The 17,333-nt window shown below is 40.7% G+C and overlaps 1 protein-coding gene across 1 annotated transcript in view; it reads left to right on the top strand.

Annotated features, from left to right (window-relative positions):
* The first annotated feature begins 1,837 nt into the window (after nt 1-1,837).
* CAB39 (calcium binding protein 39) overlaps nt 1,838-17,333 on the top strand; it is a 77,418-nt gene continuing 61,922 nt past the window's right edge. The window contains exon 1 of the mRNA XM_081262117.1: nt 1,838-2,856. The gene's annotated coding sequence lies outside the window, so the exon portion shown is untranslated. The remainder of the gene's footprint in view (nt 2,857-17,333) is intronic.

Below are 17,333 nucleotides of genomic sequence, written 5' to 3' on the forward strand. Positions count from 1 at the left end.
GTCTCTCTAGAACCCTCTCTTTCTAGAAATCGTTCTAGGTCTCAGTCTTTGTAGACACCTCTCCAATGAGGCTTTCCCACTCAGCTCTCCACTAAAACAGTTCTTAACGAAGTATTGGACCTCCATGGCACTGGGACCAACCTTACTCAAACTATTAGCCTCCCTAAAAAGTGTGCCCTAGTCTTCCAATAGATACTCTTGGGTCCCCCACTGCAACTCTGGCTCTTCCTCAGGATCCTTTGCTGGTTCCTTTTCATTATTTTACCTCTTGATATGGAGGGGTCTAGGTCAGTCTTTGACCTTGCCCTCTGTTAACACTAGTTTCCTCACCATCTCATGGAGTCCTGAGGTTTAACTTGCTCTGAGGACTCCCAAAATTACATCTCCAGCCTAGGCCTCTCCCCAGAACTCCAGACTTCTAGATCCAAATTCCTCCTTGTTCATCAGGTAACTTAATACCCCACCAAATGAACCTTGTTTTCCTCCCTTCTGCTCTGCCGCAGTCTGGCTGGGCACAAATAACGGAGCCGCCACAAAGCCTTGTAGGTTCAAACAGCAATTCTTTATTCCCAACTCTCGCCGGCAGCCTACACACACTTCCCGGGAATACACTCCCTCCACCTGGCTCTCTTCGCCAATTCTCCGGGAACCCCACCAACTCAATGGGGAACTCCAAAGTAGGGGCCGAGGCAGCAGGATCCGCCCTAATCCCAGAGCGGCCCTATTCCCGGAGCAGGGTCACCTTTCAACCAGTCCCTATAGCAAAATGCCCGGTGTCATTCCGACTAAACTGTGGCTCTCAATGCTGCTCAGTCTGTAGAGAAGTCTTCCCCATATCACCAAATTGTCTTACTTGAGAAAAATAAAAATAGAAATCAGCAAAATCCTGGCAGGTCTCCCTCTGAAGTATGTCTAGAACCCACCACTTCTTTATTTCTTTACTCACCACTGCTACCACTCTGGGCACTCTTCTAGGTGATGGGTCTGTGAGCTAAAGAGTCCCGGATTTTAAGAGAAACAGTAAACAAAGCCACACGTAGACCATTGGACAGTGTGAATTGCTACAGAGAAAAGCAGCCCTGGGTGGGGAGGGAGACATCCCTGTCTTCTCTCTCCCTCTCCCTTTTTCCTTCTCTTTCTCCTGGTCCTAGGAATCAAACGCGGGGGGCCTCCTGCCTGCCTGGCAGGTGCTCTACTCCTGAGCTATGCCCCCTCTCCCTCCCCTCCCCCTCCCCTCCCCCACCAGCTAGCCATCTAGATGATCTCAATGTCCTCTAACTAGTGTCCCTGCTGAAACCCTCAGGCCTTTCAGTCTTGTCTTCACACCACAGTGACCCTTCTAAAATGTCATACCAAGTCCCTTCTCTGCTCAAAACCCTCCACATGGCTTCCTGTCTCCTGTAAATACCACAGTCCGCACTTGGGTCAACAGGGCCCACTCTCTCCCCCTCTCCTAACTTCCTGCCATCCCTTGGCTCAGCAGCACATGCCCTCCTCAGGCCCTGGGTCCTCCTGCTCCGCCTCTCCAAAGCTCAGGGGCCTTCAGGCCCTTGCTGTCTTTATGGAGCTAGCTGCACAACAGCAGCCCCTCCTCACCCAGGGCTGTTCCTCTCCAGCAATTCACACTGTTCAATGGTCTACGTGTTGCTTTGTGTACTGTTTCTCTTAAAAGCCGGAACTCTTTAGATCACAGACCCACCACCTAGAATAGTGTCCAGTACACATCAGGCACTCGCAAATCTTCTTTGATTACAAGTTAAAAATACAGAAACAAATACACATAAAATCTTTTTTTTTTTTTTTAACTACCAGACTCTCTCATCAGTCTTTTGTAAAACAGTATCCTATTTATCGGCGTGAACCTAAGGCAGGTACTACTATTATCACACTTTTGTCTTTCTTTTTTTTTTTGTACCATGAGGAAACAGCCATTCACAGCGGCTAAGGAGGCTGAGCCACGAGGATCACAAGTTCGAGGCCAGTCTCAGAAACTTAGCAAGATCCTAAAATATAAAAAGGGTTGGGATGTAGTTCAGTGGTAAAACATCCCTAGGTTCGTGGTGGAACTGGGTTTAAATCCAGGCTGAACCCTACATCCTACCACTTTCTATACTGTTAGGGATGCTAAAATGAAGTCATCCGTTTTTTACAAGCAAAAAAGAAGCTGTGCACTAAGTCGGCTCCAGGCCTTTCACAGAATTAAAGCTTTAAGAGTCGAGGAAGTGTCGCTGAAGGTAGGCGTGTAGTCCTCCAGGAAGAGTGCTAAGACGCTGAGCAGGAGCTGAGCACCAGCCAGTAAAGGGCAGAAGGAAGAGGAACTCGCTCTGGGCTTCTGCTTTTTTCTGCACCCCCTCTACTCCAGTCTCGCGCGATGTGGGTGTTCTGAGTCCGCCCGATCGCCCAGGGGCGCCAGAGGCAGAAGGGGGCGTTGCGGCGCTACCCGACGTCGCGCCCTCAGCGGCTGCGCAGTGCGCACGTCAAAGCCGGGCTCTGGCCGGGAGCGGGGCGCGGAGCGCCGGGAGCGGCGCGGCCTGAGAGACTGAGCTTTCAGGAGCTGGGCGGAGGCGAAGGCAAAGGCGGCGTCGATCCCCTCAGCAGCAGCCGCATCCCGAGCGAGCGCAGCAGCGCGGCGGCCACCGCGAGAACCTCTGGGCCGCCGTCCGCCCGCGCAGTCGCCGCCGCCGCCGCGGGAGCCCGTCTCCGGGAGTAGCAGCGGGCGGAAGACAACGGAGGGGCCGAGCGCCCGAGCCGCGCCGCGGGGACCGAGCGAGCAGCCCGAGGCGGCGGCGGCGGCCGAGGACGGGGACGGCGACGACGCGGAGGCGGAGAGGGAGCCACCCGGCCCGGCCGAGCCCCGTGAGTGACCCCAGGCCAGGCCCTTCTCGGCGCTGACGCCGGGCCCGGCCGCAGCCCCGGCCGCCTCCATTTTCTCGGGTGGCGGGAGCGGCCGGGCCCGGCCCTTCTCGGAGCCTTCCTTGCTGCCCTCGCCGGCGCAAGGCACCCGGAGCCTCGGCCGGGCTCCGGGAGCCGCGGGTCCGCTGCCGTCACCTCGGCCGCCCTCCTGCGGGCTGGCGGCGTGGGGCGACCGCGGCCAGTGTCGGGAGGGCAGGGAAGTGCGGACCGGACCAACTGTCACTCCCACTGCGCCCGGCTCCGGCCCCGCTGTCCGGCCCCGCGCAGGTTTCTGTTCCCGGGAGCAGATGGCATCTTTGTGGCCGTCATTTCGGGAAAATGTCTAACTGATTTCTGGTTAGGAATTGTGCGGTCGACGCGTTCCTGAGTTCGGTTGAAGCCACCCGAGCGCTGACTGCGAGCGGGCGCCGTAGTCGGTCCCAGCCGGAGGGACTCGGAGGTGAACCGGGTCCCGCGCCGCCTCCCCCGAGGAGCTTACGCTCTGGTGTGGGAGATAAGAGCAGTCCACAAATAACCACGATACCAGGAAGGAGGCGATAAGTCCTGTGAAAGGACCAGACACGGGGCTAGAAAGGTGCCCGGGGAAGACCGCACCGGCCGCTCGCTTCCGCCTTAGCATAAATTAGGAGGGCTTCCTGGGCGAGGCGGCGCCCAACACGGTCCTGAAGGCCTGGGAGGGATTTGGAGGCGGTTGGGGAGGGTTGCCGAAGAGATGTATGTGCAGGGCCAGCAAAGCTAGAGGACAAAGGTACAAAGGCGTAGTTTTAGAAATCGTAGATAATTCGAGTTTGTTGTGTTGAGGTGGGGTAGGGTGGGGCGGGTTAAAGAGGTATTTTGGGGCCAAATCCTTGAATGCTGTGGAGTTGCTGTTAGAGCGACGTTCTAAGGGAAACTTAGAGCTCATTTCTCAGTGACTCATGAGCCCGGAAATGTAGGCTAAGGCACATTAAAGGCGCTCTTGTGAAAGAAAGGAGTGGAGGAGGCCCAGGCAGGAGTTGACATTCTGTCCATTGAATATAATGCAATTTGAGATCGATTTTTGACAGCTTCCCGGATGGATATTTAAGTAAATCCGCTTCCAGGCCAAGCACAGTACCTCTTAGTCTCTTAAGAGGTAATGGAAAGATGTCTGTTAAAATAAGCTCATCTGCACAATAGGTGATTTTGTTGTCGAGTTCCCTAAAATGCATCAAAACTCCTTGCACTGTATAATAGGTGTCTACAGTGAGCTAAACCTGAATTGCTTCTTTAAGAGGGCATTTGTGAAAAGTCAGTGTTAACCAATGTTGTGGGATTGAAAGTTAAACATAGACCTTTTTCTAGAAAGGTAAAAATTTCTCTGTTTTTAGTTATGAAAAAACTTTATAGGAGAGCCAGAATGAATTTTTTTTAGCTTTGTTTTAAGGGTTTTTTTTTTGGGGGGGGGGGGTAATTACTGGCAAATAATTAGCTGTCTTTGAAGTCTGTAATATAGAAGTAGCTTCTAGGTTTTGTAAGCACTTATTTGTGTGTGTGACAAATAAATGCCAACTTTTTCAGTTTTAAAATTTTGCTTATCAAAGTAAAGCATGATCTTTGTAAAAAGTTTGTGAAATGCAGAAATACTTAATTAAGAAAAATCTTAATTTTACCACTTAAATCTGGCTACTGTTAACATTTTTGCTTATTTTCTTTCCAGTCTTTTTCTTTGTACAAAGCAATATATTGTGTATTTATGCACCTATGTTTTATTAAATATTCCTTTGTCAGTAAATTCTTCATAAATATTTTTTAAAGATTTCTTTTCCAAAAAAACAAGGGAAGTGTTTTTAAATTTTCTTTTTCCTGACAAGGTTCTATCATGAAATGCAGTAGTCATGCTATGTAACTGCTACTGTGAACTGAACTTTTTCTAAAGGCTTCTTGTTTGAAGTATGTTTATTAACATCTCTTTAATTTTGGGATCCTCTTGCTTACTGAATAAACTTTGGGAGGCATGTGATTATGAAGTATGGAAGAGATTGTGCAGGTCTTTGCCATAAGAGCAGATGTACTTCTAGAAGGGTACTATGGAAAGATGACTCTCAAGGCTGGTACACTGTCTCCCATACACTGAGGTGCAGTGACTCTTCATCTCCACTCACCCCTCTGAGACAGTCTATAGGTTAACCCTTTTTGATAATGACACCACAAAGATGGGACTAGATGCATTTTTTTTCTATTGGCATTTCTTTAATAAAATGCCAATTTTATTAAAGAATTTGTTATGAAATGAATTTCTATAGTTACACAGCTTTTTTTTTTTTTTTTTTTTTTTTAAGGCCAGCTCACTTAGGTTCTTCAGCATTTTAGACTGCAGGTCCTTGTATTAAAACAGTTTTATTATATCTTTTTTTATAGCATTACTTTGGAGTATTTACTAAAGGTTATTCTTTCAATTAACTTTTGTGAGATTATAGATTTATGTAGTTACTTCCATACTTTCCCAAGAGCCTTTTTTCCAGATTGATCTCTGACAATTAATTCACAACTTTCTATCTGCCATAAAAAGGCATACACACTTCCAACTACACTCCTCTGCCACGAAAAAATAAAATCCAATTGTAGGACAGAACTTCAATGTAGGTAGTGTCTTGGATACCTTTTTTGGTGTTTCTTTTTCAACTCTATTTTTAAAATCCATTTGCCTCTTTCCCATGGCTCATGTTAATTAGGAGTTTGATTTTAAGGCTGTCCTTGGGTGTTATACACAGAGGAATGTGATCACTTGATTAATATGGGTAATGACAAAAACTTTGGTTGGTAAAACTTTGGTTTTTACAAACAAAAAGTGAAATGTATAAAATGTGATAAAATTGAAGGGAAGTAGACAAAGTCTGTGAAACTCTGGGCTAAATTGTTTGTGACTTGCATTGTTATTTAATTATTGAGGAGTAAAGATCTTGAATCTGTATGAATGCAGATCAAGCCAAATAGCCTAAGAATTGCACAAGGATGTAGTCATCAGTCTCTTTTGGCTTTGATCCAGAGAAGACTGGTAGTGGAATCTTCATTAAAGAAGGGATTGGACTGTGTGTGCTTATGGAACTGGACCCCAGCCGTTTACCTGTCTGGAATATGAGGGGAGAGGAAAGATGGATGAATATTCTCTCCACTATCATTTGTAGAGTAGATTAGTTTGGGAATAAAATGATAGATATTTTGCTTCTGTTTCTCAGGCCCTCCAAGATTGTGAGAGGAATTATTGAGGTACTGGGTAGCAGAACAGAGGTTGCAAGTTAACAACTTGTCACCATCAGCATTTTAGTGTGTGTGTGTGTGTGTGTGTGTGTGTGTGTGTGTGTGTGCAGTCCTCCATTGTGCCATTTCTGTCTCACAGAGCTTCATAGTCTGATTGTGCTTTTAACTTTTCTCTTGAAATGAAAGGGATGAGGGGAGGACAAAATTGTGGTTTATAGCAGCTGTGAAGTTAAGCTGGCAGAGAAAGGGAGAATGGCATGCAGAGAATTAGAAAAGGTCAGTCAGGTGTGAAGTGGCCCCAGAGAAGGGAGGTAAAGCTTGCCCTGGCCATTTATGTTGATCATGTCTGCCACATACCTATTTATATAATCCTGAATAGATTGTGACTGGCTTCAGATTTTGGTACAGAGATTCTACATGGTGTTTTAACTTGTAGTTTTATATTTTCTTGTTTTTGTGTATGTAAGCATTTTCAAATACATGTTACAAAGGCAGAAAGCCTCGTGTATATCATGGCAGTCTCCTTGGGATCATTATCCATCAGATAAATTGTTGAGGACCAGGAAATAAGATAATGTTAAAACATCACAATACTTTGATGAATTTTGATAAAATGTTTGTTTGAGAAACAAAAAATACATTTTGAGAAACAAAAAATAGCTTGATCTTAATTAAGTTGATACTTTATAACGTTTTCTAATGAACTGTAGCTTGCTCTTAAGTTACAGGTACTGTTAACATATTGGTCCCTATTCTCTCCCTCCACAGATTACACATCAGCTGTAATTAGGCACACAGAAGAAATAGCATGAACAGGTTTTTGTTCATATATCTATAAGGCCCACTCTTGGATTCATAGAATTTGGAGGTGCAGTATTAACTCTGGTGTTGAAACCATAGGTGCAGGCTGGTTCACTGGATTTGAACCCTCACCCCTCCTTCTGAGTTCTACAATGTTAGACAAATTCCTTAACATCTCTCTAATAATTTCCTTGGATGAGAAAAATAATAGACCACATCTAAAAGAGTTGTAAGAAGATTAAATGAGTTGCTACATCTAATGTACTTAGAGCAGGGTCTGGCATATATCAAATGCCCAGACATCTAATGTTTTGTGATGCTAATAATGGACTGTTCCAGGTGGAAGAAACTTTAGTACCTCAGAAACTAACTGGAATGGTTCTTTCTGCAGGTGGGAATACTGAGATCCACCGTAACTAGAACAATGTTCAATTAATTTTGCAGAAGTTTTTACAAAGTGAAGTCACTTGCCACAGGACTGGATCTTGAGCCAGATCTACTTTTCATGCAGTTTGCATGAAAGAAATTTTTATTCTTTGTGCAATAATGTCTTCGAACGTTTCCATTCACATGTACAAAGATTGTATTCACAATATGTTAAATGCTCTTTGGCACATGATTTTTTTAATGATTTAATACACTGATACTCACAATTGTGATGTAGTTGGCAAGTTTTAGGGGCAGCTGTATGAGGTTAAGAGTTGAAATGGACAAAGGATCAAGGAGATGAAAAAAAAATCCTAGGTAAATTGTATTCTGCCCAGCATCATTACAGATGGGAAACCAAAGTGTGGGACCTTCCACAAATATTGTATTGTTGAGCTAGGATTGGAACTCAGATCTCCCTCATTTCAAAATGTGTGCTCCCTGCAATAGGGCGTGACTTTCTTATCTGAAATAGTTTTATTTTCCTTCATAGGGTCTTGGTTTCTTGCTGAGCATTTTTGATTTAGCATGAGGGTTATAAATAGAGTCTATTGAGGATTTTAATAGGTTCCCAAACAGTACCCACACATTATAATCCTAAAGGAGATGGTGTATTTTAAATGTTTTAGAGTCATAATTTGATTAGTGGTTTATAGTTTATTTAGACCATAAGGTAGTGTTTGTTTTTCATGTTAGTCTTGTAGTGAGAATAGGAGGCCTATGTTATAGTGGGAAGGGCAGAAACCTGGGAATTAACCGGGCTAGGTCCTGACTCAATGACTAATCATGTTGTCACCCTAGACAAGTAATTCCACTTCTCTGGGCTTCAGTATTCCCATTATTATACAAAGGGGCCTAGGTTCAATACCCCTCAAATCTTTCTTGCTCTTATTTTCCACGATCATGTGTGTAGGCTTAAGACCTGCCCTTTTCTCCTGTACTAGGTAATCTCTGGTTTTGCTGTGGTCTTGAAGTCTGTTTCTTTATGAGAACTTTATGTCATGTGACCACGCTTTAACATTTTTTTCTCCCCGTTGGTCAGATGCCTGGAGTTATTTCACAGCACTGGAGTTCTTTGCTTGGGGTAGATGTGAGCAACATCAAATTGTGTATTTTCCAGTTTTCTACCTTTGTACTTATGAAATACGGAGTTAAGAATTAAAAATGTTATATGGTTGTAAAGTGCAAATTTAGTCAGGTAATGATTAACAAATCCTCAAGCCTCACATGAGTTTCATTGTCACAATTGTATAGTGAAGTTGTATGAGCTGTTTGTTTTGGGAAAAGGAAAAACATTAACTGTGGGAATGAGAGTGGAAAAGAAAGGACTAAATATGTACAATCAAATTGGAGATGTAAAGAATAGTCCTAAGGCAGTATTCTTTGACTATAATTGCTATTTGGCGGGGGTACCCTGGATTGAACTTATGTGCATTCGACCATGGAGCCACATCCCCAGCCCTATTTTGTATTTTATTTAGAGACAGGGTCTCGCTGAGTTGCTTATCGCCTCACTTTTTGCTGAGGCTGGCTTTGAACTCACAATCCTTCTGTCTCATCCTCCCTAGCTGCTGGGATTGCAGGCTTGTGCCACCATGCCTGGCTGTAATTGCTATTGATCCTTTACCTTTGTAAAGGTGGAATGCTAGCTTAGATGTCAAGTCTTTGCTAGCCTAGGGTACTATAACCTATAAGAAATGAGGGTGATACTTAGTACCATGAGTATTCATAGCTCCTCAAATAACTATTAATTAGCTTGGTCCACACACAGTTGGGGTTTTTGTTTGTTTTGTAGGTTATTATTCTAAGTGCCTGGCCTCAGGGAGTTCTTAGTCTGTCTAAACAACTCTTTCCTGCTTTAATGGCATAGTATGGACCAGTTAATTTACTTCTGGACTCTCCCAACATGGAGACAGGAACTCAGGTTACTATCATGAGCCCATATAAATCATCTTTTGGCTCCAGTTCTTTTACTTACATTTTTTCCCCTCTGTTCAGTCTTCATATGCAAGTTACAATGTTGTGTTTCAGGGTTTAATACATTGTTTCTGTAACTGTTAAGTGATATATCCATGTGATGGTATGATAAAACTTCTCTTTTAGTCAGCAGAGATGAATATTAAACAAAATCCAGTTTTGGTTTATTTATCTCTGCTCTGTTTATGTTTTTTTTTTTTTTGAAAGTGATCTATGCATTATAATCGATAATGACTGATGCTTAGGATTCCCCCTTTCCCAGGTAAGTTCCATATAACACAGTGTTTTCCATTAATTGCTGGTAGAAGTAGTTCCAGGGTAAAATTTAGCTTGAGGAAACACTGGATTAAATACAGTTAATTACATTTTTATTTTGGTTTTTATTTTTGTCATTGAGATGAGTTCTTGCTGGGTTGCCCAGGCTGACCTTGAATTCCTGAACTCAAGTAATTCTGCCTCAGGTTCGGAAGTAGCTAGGACTACAGGACTACCAATGCATACCACCATGTCCAGCTCAGATTATTTTGTATTTATGTGTGTGGGTGTGTTACTGGAGTCTAGTTTGGGACCTCACGCATGCAGGGTAAGCACTCGACCACTGAGCTACATCCCCAGCTCCAGTTTTATTTTTGATGATATTTGTGTCACTGTGTTTCTGCAGAGCTTATCAGAATTTTTAATAGTATGCCTATGAGTATTTGCAAAGGAAACAGTGCAGTGTTTCCCAGTTTGCCAAGTTTATTTAGTCAGGACACCCCTTTCACTAGGAAATACAAACATCTTGAAGAAGGATTCTAGTCTAACAGATTTTGGAAAATGCTTTTATTTGTACTCTTAGTAGTATGACATTCAGAACATTTATTTTCTCATTGGGTTGATGACTTTTATAAGCATTGGAATTCAAGTAAGGTTGGAATAATTTATTTTCAGTTAAGGAAAAGAGTAAACACTTTAGCTCAGTGGCTTTTCAAGTACATTTTTCTTTTTTTAAACTTCAACCCATAGTAAGAAGTTACATTTTTTATCAGTAGGCCTAATACATTCACACACACTCTCAAAACTGATAGAAATTTCATGAAACAATTTTTAGGCCTTACTATGTCTATTTTATTTGATAATGTTTGTTATGAGCTCCTGAAAATAACTGCAATTTGAGGAACAATGCGAATTTACATGAATTTACAAACTCACAAGATGGTTCAATGAAAATATATCATAGACTGTTTTATAAGAGAAAAAATCTAAAGCTCAATGTTGATAAGACAAAAAGAGACTTTGACTTTAAGGATTCTGGATTTAAATCCTAACTGTGCATTGCTGGGCAGGATATTCAGTACTCATTTTTCCTTAGCTTTTTCCTCTGTACAGTAGAAAGTATAAAACAAACATGCATAGTTTTGAGATTCAGCAAGAAAAGCTCTGCAGCGTGTCTGATGTGCTCTGTACACCTAGTACACATTAGCTTTTATGAAGATTAAAGCTCTCAAAATTTCTGCTGTACTATAAGTATTTCCAAAAATATTTTTATAACTTTAAAAAGTTGCCAGCAAGTGAATCTGGACTTTTGATGTGTAGTGGGCTGTTAACAGTTTGATGTGATTATCAGCCCTAAGTTTTAAAATAGGAAAAAGGGCTCACTTTAAGTTGTTTTGCCTCATAGTAACTGAACTTTATGATGTATTATTACGTACGTTTTAAAATTATTCTTTTTTTTTTCCTTTTTTTGACAGTGCTGAGGATTGAACCCAGGGCCTTGTGCATGCAAGGCAAGCACTCTACCAACTGAGCTATATCCCCAGCCCTAAAATTATTCTTTTTTAACAATATCTTAAATTTAAAGTAAGCATGTAATTAAATATAAATATGTATATATATTTATATCAGTGATTAATTTAGCATGTTTGTAGTTTTAATTCACTAAAAAGTGAGGTAAAAGTTGATATTTCCTGTTTTATCTCCATTTCTACAGGTTTGGTTTTTTGTTTTGTTTTGTAGTTTCCCATCCTTGATATTTTCTACTGTTACTGGGGGTTAATTTTGTGACCTGACATAGGAAAAGAGATATTTAGAGGAGAATAACAATGCTGGGGGGCAAATCTCCTCTTGTCTTAACTATAGCTGCTGCTTTATATATTTCTGTCATCTGCTGGGGTATTTGAGTTTACTAGGCCTGGATTAAATGTTTCTTGGGTTGTTTATTTGTTTGTTTTATTACCTATTTGTATTCAGTAACTGAAGGGGCTGAAATAAGAGATTCTAATCAGTATCATTGACATATGCCAATTGAGTATGAAAATAGCCTAAAGATTCTCTAGTAGTGCTAGCAGGAAAAATGAGGCAAAAAGAATAAAATAATTGCCAGCATACACATATATTTCAGCTGCTGGTATGTTGTTTAAGGCCTCTATAGATATTTACCTCATTTAAGTCTATAAGAATTCTATTTGTTTCTTTGTATTTTCAGATACAAGTAACTGAGAAAAAGAAGCTAAGTAATTGGTCTGAAGTTATGCACCTAGGAAGAGGCCCTAGATATAAAACCCCATTGCAGAGCTTGAATTTGTAACCTACCCAACTTTGCTGTCTCTACCACAAGCTAGTGGAATGTAGAATCATCCTGGAACAGAAAATTTCTGGTACAAAAATGACTCAAGTCTCTGGTCACCAATATGTTATATCTCAGGATACTGAGAGAACTTTCATATCACTGAGTTATTATCAGTGATCTTTTAGGAGCTGAGAAGAAAAGGAGACTTACAGGAAGATTAGAGAAGTTAAGGTACTCTTTTTTCAAACAAGGAAAAGATAGAATACATAAATCATGGAGACCAATTCAGTATTGATTTTTTTGAACAGTCCTTGGCTAAGTGTTGGTGTCCAGAAGTTCCCATCCATTTATTAGCTATTTTCTTTCCTGATAGGATTCTGTTAATTGAGATTATCTAAAAAAAATAAAATAAAAATAAAAAAATTTTAAATCATACAATTTAATTTGGAATATCTTCTAGAACTGAAAAGTTATTTTGATGTTTGTACAAGATCATTCTATTTACGTTCATGTTGTCAGAATATAACTGGCTAATACACTTTTCCCAAGAGGTATGTGGCAGATGAGCCACAGATAGGGTGACCTGCATTCTTGTACACTATCTTCACAAGTAGGCGAGAAGGAACAAGGAACTGGTAACATCTTCCTGTATGTGCACATAGCAAAGTAAATATTTCCTAGTTTTATATTGTTAAAATCATTCTTCCCTGTTCTTTGAGATTATTCATAACCCATTTGTTTACACAAGAGCTGGTCTTGGTCTTATTCACATAGAATGAGTAATTGGATGCTGAAATGATGGAAAGTGGACTTCTTCCTCACAGAAGCCTTAGAGGGATGGGGAATATTTTTCTTTTATTTATTAGAAGCTCCTCCACTCTTTAAGTTAAATGTAGTAGAAAGAAGACCAAAGAGGCATGTGTGTGCTTAGCCTGGGATATGTGTGTAGACACCCATAAGTGTTTAAAAAGGTCAAGACTATCTTTACAGAGGTTTTTGTTATGTTTGTAGAGAAGAGGAAAGAAGAAATAAAGAGGGAAAAGGAACAAGACAAGATCTTATGATGGAGGTAGAACTGGTAGCTTTTCAGAATTGTCTTAAGAAGTAGAGCACATAGATAGATTGTTAATCATGGAATGCTTATCTCAAAGATCACAGCCTCCAAACCAAAATGGGATCTCCCAACCCAGATAGTATAGATATTACATGTTCTTTTTAAAAATTGAAAATATTAAAACTATCCTATGTATTCCAGATTCTGGAAAAACAACCCAGAATAACAAATTGGTGTTATGAAACTAGCAGTCTCCTGGACAGGGGAACGCAATTTTACAGTTTCAAAATCAGTCTTACACACTTGGGTTTTAGGAGATACCTTCCACCTTATTTTTTATTCAAAACTTATATGTGCACACAAATACTTTGTGCACTCCTGATTTTCATTTAGTGTCTCACATGGTTGAGAGCACATGAAATGTCCCTTGCTCTCTAAGGTATGCATGAAAATGTAGTTACAAAATTTTCAAATAGAAGGTGCATAAGCCAGGGTAAAATTATAACTCAAAAGATTTGGGGGAGGAGGAAGAGCTCAAATAAAGACACTGGGCTTTGGGAGAAATTTGATGTGCTAAATCAGTCTATTCTGATTCTTTAGCAGTGAGAGCAGGGTGAAATGAATCATGATAATAATGAAGTGTGTGCCTGTAGGGGAAATATCAACTAGTTGAAACCACCTGGCCATGGTCAGCATGCTTAGCTGGAGATTGAAGAGTTATTTCATGACACAGCTGAATTCTTCCTTAAGATTGGTAAATTATAAGTGTTGACTGATTTGGAATATCAAATTGCTGGGAGAGAGTTCTTTTCAGCATCCCTAACAAGAGTTTATGTAAAGGTGACCCTGCTAGGCCCTGCTCTAAGTGGAGAATGCTTTGTTCTTGTTAGATTGGGACATTAATATGAACATAATTGAAAAGTCGGCTTCTACTCAAGATAGTGACCGTGTAGTAAGGGTAAACAAATGTTATAATTTGCCAGGGAAAGAACACATTTATGTCTGTTGTCCTGAACATAACTATTCATTTTTCTCTCACATTGCGTAAGTTTGGAGGATATATTGTAATTTTATCATTTAGCAGTCCCAAAACTAGTTGTCATGACCCCCTTTGGCTCTTTTGTTATTGTTGTTGTATACTACTAATATACATGGCTGTCCATCAGGTCCTCAGGTGTCTCTCCCTAGGATAGCTTGATTTTGGAGCACTAATTCTAGAACCAGAGGGTTTATAGAGGACTCCTTCATTTTTCTCTGAGTGAGAGCTATGATATTATAATATGTCAAACTTTAAAATGTTTTACTTCAGGTCAGAAACTTTAGAGATTCTCAGTATAAACAAATTCTTCCTCTGACACATAAAAGCTTCTTATAACTACTAAAAGCAAAGTTGGGGAGTTCAGTTTTAAATGGTGGATGCTCTTGCCATGTATCACTTGGAAGGGCTGTTAAAGGAGGGTAATGTGCTCATATACCTATATATTTAAATAATATTTTGTTGATTTTTTTTTTCCATAAGCCTTCCAAGTTCGTGAGCCCACATATCCAAGGGAAAGAGTTTCACAAGATTATCTTGAGTTCAGTTTATCATTGTTGGGGAGGGGGGCTGCATTTAATTTGCATTTCCTTATGTAATCTTGAACTGTATTCTCACTGAATAAACAGATGTTTTCACACTTTTATTGCTTCATGTTTTTCCTTTTTTTTTTTCTGTTCTTTAATGACATATTTTAGATATCCAGCCTCAAAAGTTAGGTATGCAGAATATGTGGAGTCAAAAACAGCGCCACTCTCCTTTTTTTCCAATGGGCCAGTTTGGCTCTCTGAAGGTTAAGAGGGAAAATACCTGAGCCCTGCTCTTAGAGCTTCCCACTCCTTCAGAGTACTGAGGAGTAAGGCCTAGGAAATGGCCCTGTGTTAATTGGAATTCTTGGTTTCTTCCAACAAAGTGGGGACTTAGAGGCAGAGATGAACCTGGATCCCACAAATGCCTGGAACCAGTAACAAATATCATTGCAGTGATCCATTTCTTACTGTATTTCTCTGCCCATTCACCCTGTCCTCTCTGTACAGACCAGATTTCTCCACCTGTTAGAAAACCTGGCCACCTACATTTCAGTGTGTTCTGTCATGGAACTGTAGTGTCTGGATAGAGACTGACCTAGGTTAAATGTCTAGCTCCTCTTTAGTTTACTTTTCTGGGGCCAGCACCACCCACAGGAGCTATGTGAATGCTACATGATGGACTGGGGTATTGGTGGAGGGGTATTGGTAAATATAGAGTGACCCCATGATCTTTCCAGGAAAGAATTACTGGGGTTATCTTAACCTGTTATCCAGTTTGTTTAGGTGTCCAGGATAAAATTTTAATGGAATTCTTTGGTCATTTGCCCCAGGCCACATATTTGTTCCTATTCTTATTTTGTCCTTTATCTCAAATATTAGCCTCTGGTCACAGATATCCTTCGGGTCTCAGGGGCATTTTCAAAGGACTAGACCATGTGATCTTAAAGGCATTCTACTCCTGCCTAAAAAGCCACTTCATTTATATTCATTCAACCTTCCACCCCAGAATATAGAAAGGACTGAAATGTTGGCTATCCCAGGGTGGGACATTGTTCAGCATTATTGATCTTTTGGTTTAAACCACTGATATTTGTTGATTTTTGGTACATTTTGACATTATACACAACTGATTTTTCATTTACTATGTGCTCTTTGCCTGTCCCTTTTCCTGTCATCTTCATCTCCATTTGTATTATTGCTTTCCTAAGTTTCCCTGGAGAGATGAGAATAGGCTGTGGAGTAGTGGTTTGCAAGTTCAGCCGAGCCATTATTTTAATTTATTAATGGGATTTTTTTTTTTACCATAGTTGAGTAGAATATATTTTGCATACCTGGTAATAACATAATTTTCTATAAAGGGAGCATTTAAACCTTAATGTCTGTAATGCCTCATATACAGTAATGGCTTGAACAATATGTTGAATAGACTTGGAAATAATTTTAATTTTTCTTATTTATCAGAAAAGAGAATGATGGGAACTCAACAGGCACTGCACATGCAGTAGAGATTCTTTTAGTGATGGAGAAACTTGGATAACCTTGGACATCTCAAAGTACAAAGAAGCCTAGACCACTGTTACGGATAGAAATCAATGGGCTCTTAAGAAAAATTATCAAAGTCCCCTTATTTTGCTGTGGACCATACATGTCGATTGCTTTAATGTGCTTTCCCTGGATGATGAAATTAGAGCCCCTCTACACCTAGACAGGATGTTCCTTTAGCATTGTTACCAGTATCCACCTCAACAAGAAAATGGAAGAATTGACAACAGATCTTTCAGTATTTAACAAAATTATCATGGTGGAAAACTATACCCTCATGCTCAAATTAGATTTTTCTTTTTTCCCCCTTCTGTGGTTTGAATTTGATTTGTTTCCCCAAATGCCCATGGGTTGGAGGTGATGTTGAGTTGGTGAGACCTTTAAGAATGGGGTGTTTGGGGAGCTCCTTAGGTCATTGGAAGCATGTCCCTTAACAAATTATGGTAGTTCTCATGAAAGGAGACCCTATCCATTTCTCTCTGGCTTCCTGTTTAAGATAAATCACTTGCTCCTGCAATTGTTCCTACCATTGCTATTTACCATACATAATGTGACACAGCCAAGGGGGCCTCATCAGGTCAGAGCTGATATAGCCATGCCCTTTGAGCCTCCAAAACTGTGAGCTAAAGAAACATTTTTTTCTTCATAGTTAGCTTGTCTCAAGTATTTTGTTATAGTGACAAAAAGCTAATACACTTAGCTACCATTTTAAGGAACTGGAGGAAATTGGGAATGTTTTTTCTTCTTTTACTCTACATCCCCCTTCTGTCTGTCCTCCTCCTCCTCACCCCAAATACTTGGATAAGGATCAATAAATAAAATGATTCCTGGGCAGAGTTAGTATACAAACAAATGCATGTCTTTTACACTAGCTAGATGGAACCCATATATTTGGCTTTAAATTTGAGTAGCTAGAACAAAGAAGGAAACAAGATCAGTTCTGATACTGTTAGATTAAAAGTCAAAACTGACCACTTAAGAGAAGCATAATTCTTCCAGGCAGTGAGACTCTGTGGATCTTTTATTAATATGGGCTCCAGATCCTTAGTATACTTCTCTCAAATCTCTATAGTATCTGTAAAAATGAAGTAACTGAGTTAAAGTTTAACATAAGACATAAAAGATAGTATTGATCTGGAGTGTGGCCCTGTAGGCCAGTGAACTTTTTTATTAAAATTGGTTATCTAGAGAGGACCAAGGTTAAAATCTGGTCACTGCTCTGGCTTTAACAATTAGCTGAGCTGATGGCAGCACTAATAGCTACCTTTGAAAATCAAGGAGCTTAAC

This window comes from Spermophilus citellus (genome assembly GCF_964194105.1).
Source record: "Spermophilus citellus genome assembly, chromosome: 11".
In the NCBI taxonomy this organism is placed as follows: domain Eukaryota; kingdom Metazoa; phylum Chordata; class Mammalia; order Rodentia; family Sciuridae; genus Spermophilus; species Spermophilus citellus.